We start from the raw sequence: 17,057 nt of genomic DNA on the forward strand, positions 1-17,057 counted from the left end.
TTTAAATCTACAGCAGCTCCCTTTTCAAAAGGTTTACTGACAACTGACAACGATCAATAGCAGCATACGTGGGGGGAAGAGTATGAGTCTTACGGTGACAGCGGGGCCGTGGGAGCCGGAGGGAGGGGTGAGGGTCCGCGCTAAATTTGCAAAGTTACTGATTTAAAAATTATATTTTTGAATTTTTAATTGCATGACAAACATACGATAGACTCTTGAGCATATTTATATAGCTAAATACACAACGGTATAACCGTGCTAAATAAAAGAGGTCCAAGTACCAAAGCACTCTAATGCAAGCCTCTAAACTGCATGTTGATAAGTACGTGAAGCGTACCTCTACAGCTGAAAACAGATTGTATCCATACTTTGAGGATCTGCTGAATTGTTTTTTTTTTTTGATGAACTGCAGATGATGATGAATTCCTCTTTATTGTAGAAACAGTCCCTAAGCTGTTGTTGCTCATACTTACCGAGTTCCCTAGCTACTTCCTTACTATGTCAGTAAACCTTTTGAAAAGGGAGCTGCTGTAGATTTAAAGAAACACCTTAATTGAAGCAAAGGCAAAAAATTGGAATGAATTTTATGTGACTGTAAAGCCGACAATAAGTGAAAATCCAATCACAGAAGGAAGGTCACGACAGTATCAGTAAATATGAACCTCTAAAGATTTTGAGTTCGTGCACATTGTGAATCAAGAATCTAAATATTTGTATCACAATGATTTCTATAAAAGCATTTTGTTTATGGGGATAATGCGACAAATCTTTTGTGACCCTATTAACGATCAATGGTAATTAAAGAGGAACCCTGGCTCTGAACATTTTCGTGACAAGTGACAGCGCAGACATCTACTAACGAGAGAACATGTTTTATCATCATAAACACGATGATAAGACGCATCGTTAAAGCGTCACTTCAGTAATGTTGACTCGTGTTTTTTAATAGATGAATTAAAACACTAAACTCTAATTTCTGCGGATTATTTTAAGTTTACAGAATATAACATGTGGTAAGACGACGAGTTTTACTTCTCACTGTCCATGTTATGAATGATTGCGTTTTTATGATGCGTAGTAAAACGACCCCCTCTTCTTCTTCTCTGTGTTGTTCTTGTGTGTGTGTGTGTGTGTGTGTGTGTGTGTGTGTGTGTGTGTGTCTTAGAAGTCAAATAATACATTAGCCATACTTAAAAAAACATCTGAATTTCATTTAGAACTGAGATTCTAATTTGTAAGCAGAAATCTTATGCACAGCCAGAAACATGTTTCCCCACTTTCACAATGCTGAGGTGCCAAATCCACAACCCCCCAACAAATGGTTTATTACACGCGGGTGTGAAGGGCAAGCTTTACTTACACAGCCTCACACACAGTAGATTTTTAAAGTTTTTTTGGGTACAGTGGTTTAGCCACAGATGCAACATCCACTTTTGATAAAGATCACTCCACCTGTTTATTTCTTAAGAAATTAAGCATCTTTATTAAGCTCTTATTTATACATGTCTACACAATAATAGACACCGTGTGCTCTGAGACGTTATAGTCTTCTACTTCTGCTTCCTATTTTCTATGAGTTTTCTATGAGTCTGTTGTGGCCAGTGCGATCCTCTATGCTGTTGCATGCTGGGGGAGCAGGCTGAGGGTCGCAGATGCCAACAGACTCGATAAACTGATCCGTAAGGCCAGCAATGTTGTGGGGATGGAGCTGGACACCCTCAAGGTGGTGTCGGAGAGGCGGATGCTGTCCAAGATAAAGACAATGTTGGATAACACCTCCCACCCACTCCATGACATGCTGGTCAGTCACAGGAGCACGTTCAGTGAGAGACTGAGATTACCGAAAAGCACCACTGAACGACACAGGAAATCTTTCCTGCCTGTGGCCATCTCCCTGTACAACGCATCCACTTAACACACTGTTTGCTGCTACAGCTACACATGTTTCTTTTCCAGCTATTTATTTATGAGTGACTTATGTATGTATGTATGTATGTATGTATATATATGTATATATTGTACTATTCTTAGTTAGTGTATTGTCTGTCTTGTCTTAATGTTGGTTTATAATGGAGCACTGTAACAAAAAATAATTTCCCCCAGGGATCAATAAAGTATTCTGATTCTGATTCTTCCATCGGTTTGGATTTTTAAACTCCCAACCTTTCAGTTTGTTATGAACGACTTATATTTCTAACATTTTGTGATGTAAAAGTGAACCATGTTTTTTTTTTTGTTTTTTTGTTTTTTTGATGGAAGGACTTAAGACAGGAGTTATTTAAACAATTCTAAATGACAGTGTGATGGCCATAGTACTTTATGTGGGCCAAATGTGTTAAGGATAATGTTTATCAATGTAAAATTGCAAAGAACCTTTGAATAGATTATAACATTTTGTAAACAGTTACCTCAGAAGCTGTATTGGTAGATCTATGTATGTAAGGTAAAACTATCCACAGTACTTCCACTTAAGTAGCTAAACACATAAAGTCACCCTTACCAATAATACGCTGCTCCTTAAAAAAGTAGCACAAACAGACAACTGACTGAGCAATGATAAGTAGAGCTACCCGAGGCCGATACTCAAGCAGAAGAAAATTAAAAGTTGTTGTTTTTGTGGCTCGAAAAATTAAAGAATGTATGTTTAATAATTCAACAAGACCCACACCTTCAACACATGTACATCCAAATTTTGGAACAGGCTCAACATTGCTGTTGTTCAATAGTTTTTATCCGTTTGAAAAAGTCATTTTACGGCTTTAATGTTTCCAGCTGATAAGGAGAATGAGTGCGTTTCAAATGAGCGTCCGAAGGCTTTAAACATCTGCTTAGTCTGTAACGACAGTATCAAACTACAGAGCATTGTTTTTACTAAAATTCAACATTTTCAGATGAAAATTTGGCTACTTTTTTTTTTACTGTAACACCCACCTCAACGCCGTTGTTAGGATACTCTTGGTGATCACATTTTTTCATATTTATGCTTCTGGCACTGAGGGTATCTAATACGCATGTTGTCGCTGTGTTTTGTACTACCAGCTGTGAGGGCTCTGCTTTTGCTTTGAGCAGTCTGTTTTTATTTTGTCTCGTGAGTGTGTGTTTTTCAAACGAGATCCTCGTCAGTTTGATTTTGTTACCACAAACTTTGTGTGAAGTTCACAACAGAGGTAAAGAGATTTAAACACCCCAGTTTAAGGAGGCAGGCAGGGGTTGGACCACCTGCACAGGACAGGTGAAGCGGAGAGTGTCCGGGGAGATGTGCAGCAGAAGCAGAGGGAACATTTTACTAGATGATAAATGGCAGATTTAGATGATTAAGGATTTGTTGACAAGATTAAAAGACACGTCCGTCAGAGTTCAACAACATTACAGTTTGATTAAATAAAACTTTTTTAAACTACACAAGGGTCATTTTCTCCTCTGATAGTAATCATATTAAACATGTCAAGAAAGAAAGAGTATAAAGAAAATAGTAAATGTGTGTCTAATTAAACTCTTCCTGTGAGCCTTACATCATCCTTTAATATGTTTGGTGTTACAAACTTGAAGAAGCACAGAAAAGATCATCAGACATTAATCTAATCAGTTTTCAGCCTTCATTCGTATTGAAAAGTTGAAATCTTCCCTGCTAGACCCAAGTGCAGCGTTTAACACCGTCGGCCATAACATTTTATTACAGCTATTATTAAATGGAGAGTGCTCTTCACACACTGAGGTTAATTATGAAGCTCCACAGGCTTCTGTGCAAAGACCAGTTCTGTTTACATTATACGTGCTTTAGAAGGCATAGCATAGCACAGGTCAGCTCAGCAACATCTCGACTTTGGCTTGTTTTTTCTGGTTAACGTAATTTAGAATTAAAGTTTAGTGTTCTTAGCATTTAGGATGGCCGTGGCGAGTAACTCAAGTGCTGTAAACATTTCATCAAAAGTTATCTGAGTTGGAAGGGTGGCTGTTAATAAGCCATTCTTAAGGAAGGAGAACAGAGAAAAATAAGGCTGAGGTGTGCCAAATTACACAAGAAATTGACTGGAAAAAGAAATCAGCTGTAATATGTCTTATGGAGTAATGAATCCAAATTTGAAATATGCATGGAAGAGGTCCGAAGAGAGATACAACAGTGAATGTCTATAGCCGTCTTTAACACAGCGTGGATACTCTACCGTGCTTTGAGGCTGGATTTCAGCCAGTGTTGTTGGAGCTCTTATCCAAATTAATCAAATTATGAATGTAGAAAAGTTCCACCAGATTTTGATCGACCATGTAATACCAAGTAATGTCTGATTGGCAGCAACTTTCAGTACGACAATGATCGCAAACATACTGCCATTGTAGTCAAAGTATGCCTGGATGAAACAACGCATCAGTCATGGATTGATCTCTCCAGGGTTCGAACCTCAAGATAATCGAAGCAGTGTGGGATCATCTTGACAGAAAACAAAACAAAAGGCATCCAGCATCCAAAGAAGAGTCTCGGATGTCTTTCAAGAAGCCTGCAGAACTAAGAAATTACAAGAAAGCTTACCTATTAGAGTTTAAGCTGCGTTGAAGAATGAAAGGCAGCTTTAACTGAACAAAAGGGTAAAAAAATCCCACATTGACGGCTAACTCAAGAGACAAAAAGCATTAGAACTCAAGTCATTACCGTACTTAAGGATAAATAAGTTAATTAATTACATTAATGCATAAGCAGAAAATAACCTACAGTAACTGCTTTGCGATATGGAAGTGCAAAAGACAACTGAAAGGGAGGATAGTTTCTATTAAGGGACAGAGGAACGATAAGAAACGATAAGAAATCAAGGAGTGTGGTGTAGATAAGTGAGGAAATCCGATCATTACTACAAATTTAGTTGAAATTTAAATATTTTAACTATGGTGTGTGAGGTGGGCCCCTGGGTGCCTCCTGTGAGGGCTGTCTGTTTTCCACATTCTGCAACGGTAAAATACGACTTAGAGGCGGATATTTGTTTTACCAAATGGACAATTGCTGTTGACAAAACTCGCCTCATGGTTGACTCTGAGAAAAAAACTCTTTCCCACAGAGGGGAATAAACTTATTCGAATATGAGCTTTTTTCCACTAAGGCTTATTTTATGGGGAGATGTACGAAATTATTTACCGGGTTACAAGCAATGATAATATCGGCTGTTGACTCCTCATTTTCATTTTCTGTCTATTGAGAAAACCCAGTGTAAAAGTAGCTAAAAGTAATGAAGAAAAAAACTTTGGTCTGACAAGGAGCAGGCTGCGCAAAACCTACCTTATAGATGTTTTAATAATAATAATATTGTTTTGGGGGGCGCGTTATAGGTTATAAGCATTGAGAAAAAACTGATATCTGATATCTCACTCCTCCTTGACCCGCGGTGTGTGTGTGTGTGTGTGTGTGTGTGTGTGTGTGTGTGTGTGTGTGTGTGTGTGTGTGTGTGTGTGTGTGAAACAAGATCGCCTGTCACGGCAATTATGGTTTGTTTTTTCAGTCCCTTGTAAAAGGGATTCTCAAAAGGAAAAGTAGTATTCAAAGAAAAGTATTCACTAAGGGATATTTATTCATTTTTACACATACGGGGTAGGCAGCCTGTAGGTTACAAGCGGATAGAAAGTTCTTCTTTTCATCACAAGCTATGGTGTAGCCTAAAAATGCAATTTGTTGCTAGGCAGATCATCTTAAAGGTTTTTTTTACTGCGTCTGTATTATAGGAAAATAAAATACTATTGAAATCTCTACAGGAAGTCACTCTTTATTCCCATTAAGAAATACAGAGAAAATCGTCATAATATTGAAACAGAATTCAGACTATGAGTTTGCGGAAAACTAGCTGCCGCTCTGTCTCTCTATACAGCACAAAATCAGCTGCTGCATCACCGCTGTGCTTCAGGAACCAAACCCCTCCCCTCATGTATATGGAACATGACGCATCAGGTCTGAAAATGACTAGACAATTCCGGAGTATTTCCGGAAGTGTCATAAGGTCCGGATCGAGGCCTTCCTTAGTAAATATGCTGTATTTGAATATGGCATATTCAAAGCCTTCTTCTTTGGGAGAGCAGATCTCATCGGACACAGGAGAGCTGCTGGGCTGCAGAATGAAATCCATCTTGTGTGTCTGAGGCTTAGAAATTGTGAACTCCTCCTCTCTGCTTTTATTCTCCTCCCTCTAAAAACTTTTTTCTTTTTTTTTCCCAACAACAGATGGCGCGCTTCCGGAGGTTTACCCCCCCTCCCTTCTCAGGATGCAATTCGACACGCTTAGCGACAGATGGCGCGCTTCCGGGGTTCGCCCCCCCTTCTCCGGATGTCGGGGGGTTCCCGCCCCCCCCTTCTCCGGATGCAATTCGTCACGGTCATTACTCGCTTCCGGGGGGGAGGGGCGAGGTCAAAAGGTCATGATTAGGGCCATCAATCACTTCGGATTAAATTTTGTCATAAACCGTATGGGAGTATCTCTCTACTTATTCATGATAACAACAATGACAATAATAGAGCTTTGGGTATCAGTGTTAAAAGAGTGCTACAAAGTGCAAAGAAACCATGGAAAGAGAAGACAAAGGATAGCTGAAGCTGCATAAAAGGAAGAGCCAAGCTATTTCACGCCTGAGAAGTTTTAAAATGAGACACTTGAGGCTGTGGGATCAGGTTGAACGGATTTTATTTAAAAAAAAACATCACAAGCACACATAAAACACACACCAAAACAGGACCCCTCTTGGAGAACTTGTCGTAAAAGTAAATTTTTAGTAACCATAAAAAATGAAGGTTTTGTACTAATTCAAAAAAGCTGAGCGCTTGGTGGTGAACTGAATCAAAGGCTAAATACTGTCAAGAAATTAGCATGCAATGAGGGACCTTATTAACCCCGCTAAGACAACTGCCACATCCTGTTGATGTCTTTTTGTGGATCTCATTTTCGAGCTCAGTGCATAACTTAAGGTATACCGTGCAGTTCTCTCACTGCCCCCTGCAGAGCTCAACTCGGCTGAATCAAACAGAATTAGTGATAAAACTGGGACGACACAAGGAACTTTCTATTTGACTGAAGTGGATGAAAAAAGTGGTGCTCTTAAAAGATGTTATAAACTTTGTTTCTGCACAAAGTAAAGTCAACTAAATGTGTGAGTGTGTGTGTGTTTGCACTTTTTTCAGGTCAGAACCAGTTCTAGCTAGAATAAAAGAAAACCACAAGAGGATTATCTTGCCGTCAATCGACAACATCAAGCACGATACCTTTGAGGTGGAGCGCTATGAGAACTCTGGCCATGGCTACAACTGGGAACTGTGGTGCATGTACATTAATCCACCCAAAGAGTGGTGGGAGGAGGGAGACATGTCTGCACCAATAAGGTATGCCAGCTTCTCCCATTTAAACGTGAACACAGATCTCACACTTCTGAGATGTATTTTTTTCCACTTCTTTAAGATTTTCAATAAAACTGCCACCAAGTTCTTTTTTTAGTTTTGGGGAAGATTAGGGGAAAACAAGAAAAAAAGCTCCTGATGGGAAACCAGACTTCATTAAAGCAATAAAAAAATTACAGCCTAAATTAGAGAGTGGTGAAAATAGGATTTTAATTATCTGATTATCACCCATATATTTGTGTTAAATTGGATTTCCTTCCATTCTTTAATTAAAAATAAGAATAAATTGCATGAGTATGCACAAAAATGTTTAGATTTACCCTCCACATAATAGGCTGAAATATAAAGTGTGAAACTTTGCATAGTGGAGATTTGGGTTGTAGAAAAGTACTCCAAAATAAACATCAGATAAAGCCACAAAAAAACACATTCTGGTGTTTGCAAACGCTCAGTGTCACATGATAGTGTGTTTTCCTGGCTGCAGGACGCCTGCCATGATTGGATGCTCCTTTGTGGCCAATCGGGACTACTTTGGAGAACTCGGTCTACTCGACTCAGGCATGGACGTCTACGGAGGGGAGAACATCGAACTAGGCATCAGGGTTTGTGTGTCACCCAGTTTCCTCTTGTTCCTGCTCCCTCTTTACCCCTGTAGGTTTTAAGTGGAGCAGTGGCCACCGTAGCGTGGCACCACTGATGAGGCCCCATTAAGAGTCCTGGAGGACCAGTCCTGTGTGAGCAGCTCACAGCAGGGCAATGGAGATAAATAGGTCACGTAGAGCAGAGCAGGAAGGTTGGAGTTTGTTTCTGTACATTTTGAGAGATTGGAGAGTCTTTTGTTTTTCTGCAAGGTTATTAGATTTTTCCTGAAAAAATAACGTCAAACATTTTCACAACCCGAGTGTGTTGGCTTTTATCCAGCAAGCTAAACAATCAAATATTTTTAGAAAGACAAAAACGGTTGCCTTGTCTTTGAGTTGACTTGGTCATAACTTGAATCTGAAATGGAAAGTTCTTATATCTTGTCATCAAAAATATCAAGATTCCCCCCAAAATTAAGTCTAGATAAGTAAACGTGTACAGATGCAATAAAACAGCTAAAATTCAGCTTCAACGCACCTATAAATATATTACAACTGCTGGAGATGAAGTATTAGCAAAGACATGAATCTAGCCCACAATGTCACATCTCAAGAACCACATTTCTTTCTGTTCCTCTTTTACTACAAAGCAGTGGGACACATATCCAGAGTTGCCCTGCGACAACAACATTTCTACATTTCACTACAACCCTTACAAGAGGATTGTTTGGATGTGTCCAGGGAGAAGGCCCTCATTCAGAGAAACTCTTTCATAACAAGCACTTGAATCAATGACTGTTTGGGTTTTAACAGGATTCTTGGGATAATGAATGTTAAGCGGTAGATATCAGCACCTCTATGGGGCAATTTTGCATGGTTGTTGTCCAACATCTTTTACATGAAATCATAGTACTGCTTATTTATCTTAGAGTGTGGCAGAGAGCAGTAAAATGTTTTTTTTTGGCATACCCTCTGTTGGTTAGCACCCGTGTCCTTGGGTAACAGAAACACATAGGTTATCTTTAAAACCTATGTGCCCATTTTCTGTTTGTAGTGCTCCTTATCTGTGGATGGAACATGTTTCATATTGTTCCCAGTGTGAAGAAAGACTGACGGACCTACTTTTTATCCAGTAGGAATGTTTGTCAGGAGTGAAATAGGTTGCATCTGTGCAATTGTTTGGCGACCTGTCAGTTTGAAGTTTCTGTTACGCTCACATCACTTTGACGTGGGTTCAGATAGCTTGGATATCCATGTCTTCATTATGTTCACAGCAGAAGGCTCGTGGGTTGGACACACTCAGCAGATACTTTATTAGATACACCTTGTCAGTATTAGGTTGGACACTCTTTTGCCTTCAGAGCTGTTTTAATTCTTCATGGCATAGATTCAACAAAGTACTGGAAACATTCCTCAAAGATTGATCGTGGCATGATGGCCTCATGCAGTTGATGCAGATTTGTCAGCTGTGCATTCACGATGGGAATCTCCCATTGCGTCATATACCAAAGGTGATCTATCTGATTGAGATCCCCTGACTGTGGAGACTTTCCTGTTAGCTCACAAGAGTAGCACCTGATATGGTCCTCTGCTGCTCTAGCCCAAATTCTTCAAGGTTCACGGTTCAAAGTAATGCAAAAGTGGTTTTTAAGAAGAAGTTATCTGTTTTACTGTTGCCTTCTTGTCAGCTCAAAGCAGTCTCTGGTCGGGTCTGGTATCAACAAGATATTTTCACCCAGAGAACTGTCTCTCATTGGATATTTCCTCTTTTTTGGACCATCCCTTGGGATAACCCTAGAGATGGTAATACAGAAATATCCTAGTAGATCAGGAGTTTCCAAAATACTCAGACCAGTCCTTCTGTCAACAACAACCATGCCTAACGTGTCTTAAATCTTCTTTCTTTTCCATTTTGATGCTCAGTTCTTCTGTGAGTACCCTGCCGAGATCCACTTTCTGGGTAAATTATTCATTATGAGAGCAGTTAATCTCCTTTTGAAGCTTGTGGATGTGCACAACAATTCTACCTAACAGTGAGAGGTCAATTCAGGGTCCAGTGGTTTGATCTCACTCACAGTCCTGCATGAATGAATTCACAGCACCATGTCCTGTTCTCATCTGTTCTTCAAGGGGTTTTCCTCTGAAGCCTCTGTGTTTGTTTAAGGGCTGTGTTTTTCTGTGGCTGGGATAGTTCCTAATTGGTCAGTTGCTGGCTTTGCACATTTGTTCTCCAAACCTGCAGAGGATACCTCAGTCTTGACCTGCTGATTTTGATGGCTATCATTGTGAATGAAGTAAGGATTACAGCTAGGTCATTGGATTCCACCACTGATCAACTTAGAGATTGTAGCTACATGATGCCCTTATTTGGGCATGTCCATTTTTCCTGAGGTTGTGTAGAAGCTTTTGGAAAAAGGGATGAGTACCACTGGCTGTTTCCAGAGAGGATCCTGGGAGGAAGTTATCTTGTTCAGCTTCCTATTTCTTCAATAGCAAGTCTGCTAGGTCAAAAAGCTCTTTTTTAAAGTTTTGCATTAAGAGCTGTTTCAGTAGCTCTAGATGCACCATAACATTGTTCTAGCCATTCTGATATCATTTTCAGCTCAGCTGCTGGGTGGTTTGTATGAGGAGATAATTGATTCAACCTTCATGCTCTGAGGTTTCTTTTCTAAACCACTTCACAAGCAGGTGAAGCTCTTCTGCTGCAGTTAATTCTTAAACCTTTAGCACCAAAAATGAATGATGTCCAGTAGTTCTCCACTTTATCATTATACTTTCTTTGACCTCTGTTAATGAGAAGCAACAAAAGGAACGAATCTTGGTCAGGAAGAAGAAATACTCTTGTACACATTTAAGGCTATTCATCATCTCTCTCCTCCATATCTCTCTGATCTGGTTCAGATCACTGCCCCATCTCGATGTCTTAGATCTTCTTCTTCCCTTTCTCTCTCCGTCCCTTCCCCCCGTCTTGCCACCATGGGGAGCAGGGCTTTCAGCTGCTCTGCTCCACGACTCTGGAATTCCCTACCTCCTGATTTAAGAAATATCTCTTCCATCTCTCTCTTTAAGTCCCAACTCAAAACTCACTTGTTGTCTTATGCTTTTATGATTGTGTAAACTGCTTGCTTTTATGCTTCTTTTTTTATTCTGTTGTTGTGTAGCTCTTGGGGCTATGCTAGCATTCATGTCTTATTGTTCTGGCCCGCTGTCCTACATCAAAGCTGGGAAATAGCATGGTGAACTGTAGAAGATGTTTTGGCCACATCTTCAAGCATGACTTGTGCTTCTGACCGTCTCTTCTTGTTGATCTTTAATGACATGCCTGGAATCATCATGGTGTATTCGCTGACTGGGAGAGTGCTCTGGATGATACGTTGTCACAGCAAACAATATAAGTAAAAAAACATGCATTTATGTATGTATACTCACAGTTGGAGCTTAAAAGTTAACCCAGTGCTGAAGTGCCGAAAACCTCAGCTCCTCTTGATGCCCCTTAAGGTTGGCTAGAAAAAAATGAATAAAAGCAACAATTAGATATTTTTTATATAACAGAAAACAAGAAGAAAAACCGAGAAGGACTTCTAAATGTACAGATTTAGCTTTCATTAGTTCCAGCACAAAGAAAACACGTCCTTCCAGGTGCTCTATGCTCCAGCTGTTAGCTGTAATTGACTTTATAAATCAGGACATCGCGGCGACTGTGCATCTGCCTATTTATATTTCCTGCTGCCCAGCAGCCAGCAGTATATTATTGTGAGCTTTAATTCATACTCCTACTACCCACAGGTGTGGCTGTGTGGAGGCAGTATGGAGGTGCTGCCTTGCTCCAGAGTGGCTCATATTGCACGAATGAAGAAACCTTACCACAGTAACATAGCTTTCCACACACGCCTTAATGCCCTGCGTGTGGCAGAGGTCTGGATGGATGAGTACAAGTCCAATGTCTACCTGGCCTGGAACATCCCCGTGGAGGTGAGAACGGCATTTTTCTGCACCAAGACCTCTCTTAGAGAGGATGCTGTCAGTCATGCTTGTCTGTTTGTGACTATCAGATGTCCATGTTCAGAGCCAAACAGTTTTTCTTTTGGTTCCACAATTTATGTAGAGACTTTAGGCATAATAACTTCCTTTGCTCTTGCAGAACCACGGTATTGATTACGGAGACATATCACAGAGGGTTGCACTGAGGAAGAGTCTGCAATGTAAGAGCTTTCACTGGTACCTAGACAACGTTTACCCAGAGATGAGGAGGTACAACGATACGCTGTTCTACGGTGAGGTGAGCCATGAAGGACAAAGACACAGGAAAAAGTAAGTTTGTAGATGTAAGATCTGATGTACAAATTAAACCACTGAAATTAAATAAATGATACTTACACAAAGTCCTAAGAAACTTGTATCTCCTCCACAGACCAAAATATAACAAGAAAGCAGGGACTCAGACAGCATGTACATCCACATCTTCTCAGCTGTTAATAGAAAATAAATGAGATTTAGAACTTTGTCTGATCCACACTGACACATCCTTGTTTTTAGCCTTTATACATTTTTAATCGGTAATTATTTTGGGGAATATTCATATTTTATGAATTAAGTCTGACTCTTTTTTTTTGTGTATTTAAGGTCCGCAATTCTAAAGCAAGCCACCTGTGTATGGATCAGGGTGTGAAGGAGAACCACACAGCCACCCTGCACCCATGCCATGGGTGGGGTCCTCAGGTACAACACTCTTCCTCACCACCATACTAAAGAGTATACTCCATCTTTTTCCAGTTGCTTTGCTTTCTCATGAAAACATACAGTGAGCTTCTCCGGTGATGTGATTTGCAGCTGTGTCTCAATCACAGGCTCAGCTGAAATCCTCCAAGGAGCGAGTTCTGCTGTCAGAATAAAATTGTGTCTTGCACTTTTTGTGTTGAAGCCCTGAGTCAGCCAGTGTCAGCTCTTCATCCCTTCAGCCCTAAGGGCCTCTCTTTTTAGCTCACAGTGGTAAACAGGTGCTTTAGGCAGAAAGTCAAGGCTTCAGTGGTAAAATGCTAAAGGAGCTAAAATTTCAATTCAATTCTGGAAAAATGAGTGCCGCTGATAGGTTTGTAGCTTGAACCCATCCGCTGGAACGTTAAAGGCAATATAATTACACTGCAAAGCAAGACACGAAGTAGGCAAGCTTCATGTTACTCGTGCACGGGAGAGAACCGGACAATCGCCGTTCCTTCGCTTGGCCCCAGTTGCTCTCGTCCGTCCTCCCGTACCACTGTCCTTTTATTGAGGTTACATGAATATGCATAAGTTCGTTAACATATGACGTCTACATACACACAAAGAGTAATAAATTCAAATTCAAATTTTATTTGTCACATACACAGTCATACACAGTACGATATGTAGTGAAATGCTTGGACAACTGCTCGTGACCTAAAGAAAACAAAAAAGGAAAGGCTATGAATAAGGTAGGAAATAAATATGAAAAATTAAAAAGGGGTAAATTTAACTAGGAAGGAATAAAATATAAATTAAGGTTAAAAATGAAATAACTGTACAACACAAATTAGAATGAAGGGTAAATTTAACTGGGAAGAATAAGATAAAATATATAAATTAAAGTTGAAAATAAAATAACTGTACAACAAAATACACCAATACACAGTATAGAACTATATAAGAATGTATGAAGAAATCTAAATATAAATAAATATATACACAATAACAGCAGCTGTACAAGTATTAACCGGAAATGAAGAATATAGTGACCAGTGTTGTGCAAAAACAAAGTCCAGAAAGTCCAGTGTGTGTGTAAGAACTGTATGTGTGGGTCAGTACTGTGTGGTGGTGTGATTGAGAGACCGTATCGCCTGCGGGAAGAAGCTCCTCCTCAGTCTCTCTGTGTTGGTCTTCAGGGAGCGGAATCGCTTTCCTGACCTCAACAGAGAGAACAGTCTGTTGTTGGGATGGCTGAGGTCCTTCACGATCTTCCTGGCCTTGGTCCAGCACCGCCTGCTGTAGATTGAGTGCAGGTCAGGGAGCTCGGAGCGGATGGTGCGCTCAGCTGACCGCACAACCCTCTGTAGAGCTCGTCTGTCCTGCATGGTGCTGTTCCCGAACCAGGTTAAGATGTTTCCCGCCAGGATGCTCTCTATGGTGCACGAGTAAAAGTTCCTGAGCACTTTGGAGGGCAGTTGGAAGTCTCTCAAGCGTCTGAGGTGGTAGAGACGCTGACGGGCCTTTTTCACCACGGTGTTGATGTGACAGGACCATGACAGGTCCTGCGTGATGTGAACTCCGAGGTATTTGAAGCTGTCCACTCTCTCCACTGGGCACTCGTTGATGACGGGGGTCTGGTAGTTCCTCTCCTGCTTAGTGCTGAAGTCCACTATCAGCTCCTTTGTCTTACTGACGTTTAGAAGGAGGTTGTTCCTCTGGCACCAGTTCTCCAGATTCCTAATCTCCTTCAGGTAGGCCGTCTCGTTGTTATCAGAGATCAGGCCCACCACGACGGTGTCGTCAGCAAACTTGATGATGGTGGTGGAGCTGGTAGTGGCCACACAGTCATATGTGTACAAAGAGTACAGCAGGGGGCTCAGAACACACCCCTGGGGGGCTCCAGTGCTGAGAGTGGTGGAGGCTGAGACATGTCCGCCCATCCTTACTGCGTGCGTGTGTGTGTGTGTGTGTGTGTGTGTGTGTGTGTGTGTGTGTGTGTGTGTGTGTGTGTGTCTGTGTGTGTGTGTGTGTGTGTGTGGACTGCTGATCAAAGGGTCAAACATCCTTGGTCAGGAAGAGGGTAGCCTCCCCCTCACCCTAGATGGTTCATCCTAGATAACACGGTGAGGAAGTCCTGCAGTTCATCTAAACAAAGACTAGACTAGAACAGACGCAACTACGTTAATCCTACCATAAAACAATAAAACACGGTATGACCTCTCATGCTCCCAAAGTGCTGTCTAATACACACACAGTTTGCAGACTATCAAGGATCAAAACCTCTACCAATCTACAATTAATTACAAAACTCTAAGCATATATAAGTAAATATTTCTAAGCATAAATGACAATCAACAATACAAATCGAACAGCCGCATCACACTTTCTTCACAAGACATGCTTCAGTTGCATTTTTTAAAGTTATCCTTTTGATGGAACAAAAAGTCTTCAGTTTTTATTAGACCACCAGTTTTTCACACTTGCACTTCCACGGAGATAAAAGCGACCCCATGGTGTCTTAGCGTGGGTTCTCTCCAGGTAGTCCGGCTTCCTCCCACAGTCCGATGACATGCACGTTAGGTTAAATGGTGACTGGCTGTAGGTGTGTATGCAAAACAGATAAAGCACATAAGTGCATAAAATAAAGTGCGATATGAATATCTGTGAAAAGATGAATGTAACTTGTAGTGGTCAAAGATACTAGAAAAACATTTTAATAAATACTCTGTTCTTAAGAAGAAGCAGTGACATCTAGGGACCACAAGTGGGATTTTTTAAGATTTTGAGTCCAAACGCTGTTAAATCACCTAACTTTTGTATGATGTACTGCAAACAGGATGCAGTTACTCTGCAAAAAGACCCAAACTGGGCTGACTGGGTGGTTGATGGAAAGCTTTATCTTTATATCTTTTGCAAGGCATTGCAACCACTATTCATGCTTTGTTAGGAACAGAATGCGATATAAACAATTTCCCAATCAGTCTTTATCGTCAGCACACTCAAAGCCTCAGAGCTAGATGCAACCAAAGGAACTGTTTTATCTGCACTGCTAAAGTGGAAATTACTATTAATCTGAACGAAAAAGCTGAAGTGAAAGACACAAAGGTTAGAAAACAGAGCGGGAAGAATCTGACTCACTTCTGCTTTTTCTTTCTGTCAAGTTGAGAAAACTGCAGAATTTGGTGTATATAAAATGTTAGGGCTATATGTGGGTTAGAACTCTGCTGAAACAACACTGTGATTAGCAGTGATGTACAGGAAAATCTTTGTGTTTAGCACTCAGTGAAGAACAAAGACATGTTTTGCCTCTCAGCAGTATTGGGAACAACACCATCCTCTTGTTCAAAGCAGCAAAAAAAAAACCCAACAGCTTGCATAATCAAGGAAAATTCCTGCCAGGTTACCTTCAACTTGTACATCATCACATACTTATTTCATCGTTAGCTAATAAAGAGAAGAGTATTCACTCAGCCAGTTCAGTAACTTTCCGTTTACTGTATGTGTGACGTATCTGTTTTCCTCTTAGTTAGGACGCTACACTAAAGAAGGTCAGCTGTTTCTGGGACCCCTAGGCAGCACTGGTGAGGACACTCGTTGTGTGGTGTACGATCAGATGAGCAACTTTCCTCAGCTCCTCAATTGTGAAAAGGTGACCAACGTGAAACAGAAGACATGGCATTTCTCTCAGGTCAGAAGTGTAAAGAAATCTCTTTTTCAATGATATAACTGAGTGTTTATAAGAGAAACTAAAATTTACTGGCATAGAGTTGAGAGGAAAAGTATCTATATGTCAGATTTTAAAAGGGACCTATTGAGCTCATGTCTGGGTCCATTCTTTTTTCTCTTGGACTCTAATATGAGAGTAGCTTTGCATGAATCTTCATTTCTCTCATACTCAGCATTGCTGCAGCCCCGTAGTTCATGCTTTATCTGACAGAACCGCCTTTATATTCCGAATACCTCCGTTGAAGCCACCTTTCTTTGTGTTAAAACCCTCACAAACAGAAGGTTTTAACACCAGTAGGACAGATCTGTCTGTTTGTGATGACTATATTAGGATATCATCTCTGCTATTACTGAAATCAAAGCAGTCTGGTTAACGGGGATTATTTGCACATAAATTGAGACTTTGGCTATGATTAATATGAACAATAACTGTTGTAAAATTATATTTATGCTAGAAAATAAGGGGTCCTCTTAAGACAACTAAACCCAGACTGCTTAAAGGGTAACAAGCGACTCAATATACCTTTTACTTTGGCATTGATTCTCTTTTTCTTTTAATGTGAAAAACCTTTTGTAAGTCAATTTTCTGTTGGTCTTTTAGTTCTGTTTGGGTAACCTTTAAAAACTAAAGAGTTACAGCCTGTAGCACGGGAAGAGGAGAGCTTGAACAGTGATGCTGCAGACCTTCT

General features: G+C 40.5%; 1 protein-coding gene and 1 pseudogene across 3 annotated transcripts in view; one reads left to right on the forward strand and one right to left on the reverse strand.

The window, feature by feature from the left end:
• Window positions 1–17,057, forward strand: part of LOC309687732 (polypeptide N-acetylgalactosaminyltransferase 17-like) — a 106,711-nt pseudogene that overhangs the window by 89,057 nt on the left and 597 nt on the right. The window contains exons 21-26 of the transcript in view: window positions 7,148–7,345; window positions 7,845–7,962; window positions 11,728–11,913; window positions 12,083–12,220; window positions 12,565–12,660; window positions 16,169–16,330. The product of the transcript in view is annotated as a polypeptide N-acetylgalactosaminyltransferase 17-like (transcript). The remainder of the gene's footprint in view (window positions 1–7,147; window positions 7,346–7,844; window positions 7,963–11,727; window positions 11,914–12,082; window positions 12,221–12,564; window positions 12,661–16,168; window positions 16,331–17,057) is intronic.
• The window catches only part of LOC309687729 (protein broad-minded-like), a 112,375-nt gene that overhangs the window by 12,787 nt on the left and 82,531 nt on the right, over window positions 1–17,057 (reverse strand). Inside the window, exons 20-21 of one of the 2 annotated variants that reach the window (XM_082502896.1) lie at window positions 12,319–12,410; window positions 11,371–11,444 (exon numbers count right to left, since the gene is read on the reverse strand). The gene's annotated coding sequence lies outside the window, so the exon portion shown is untranslated. Of the gene's footprint in view, window positions 1–10,483; window positions 11,445–12,318; window positions 12,411–17,057 lie in introns of those variants that run through there. The other variant, XM_082502897.1, reaches the window with a different exon arrangement.

This window comes from Aulonocara stuartgranti (genome assembly GCF_965226115.1).
Source record: "Aulonocara stuartgranti genome assembly, chromosome: 14".
Classification (NCBI taxonomy): domain Eukaryota; kingdom Metazoa; phylum Chordata; class Actinopteri; order Cichliformes; family Cichlidae; genus Aulonocara; species Aulonocara stuartgranti.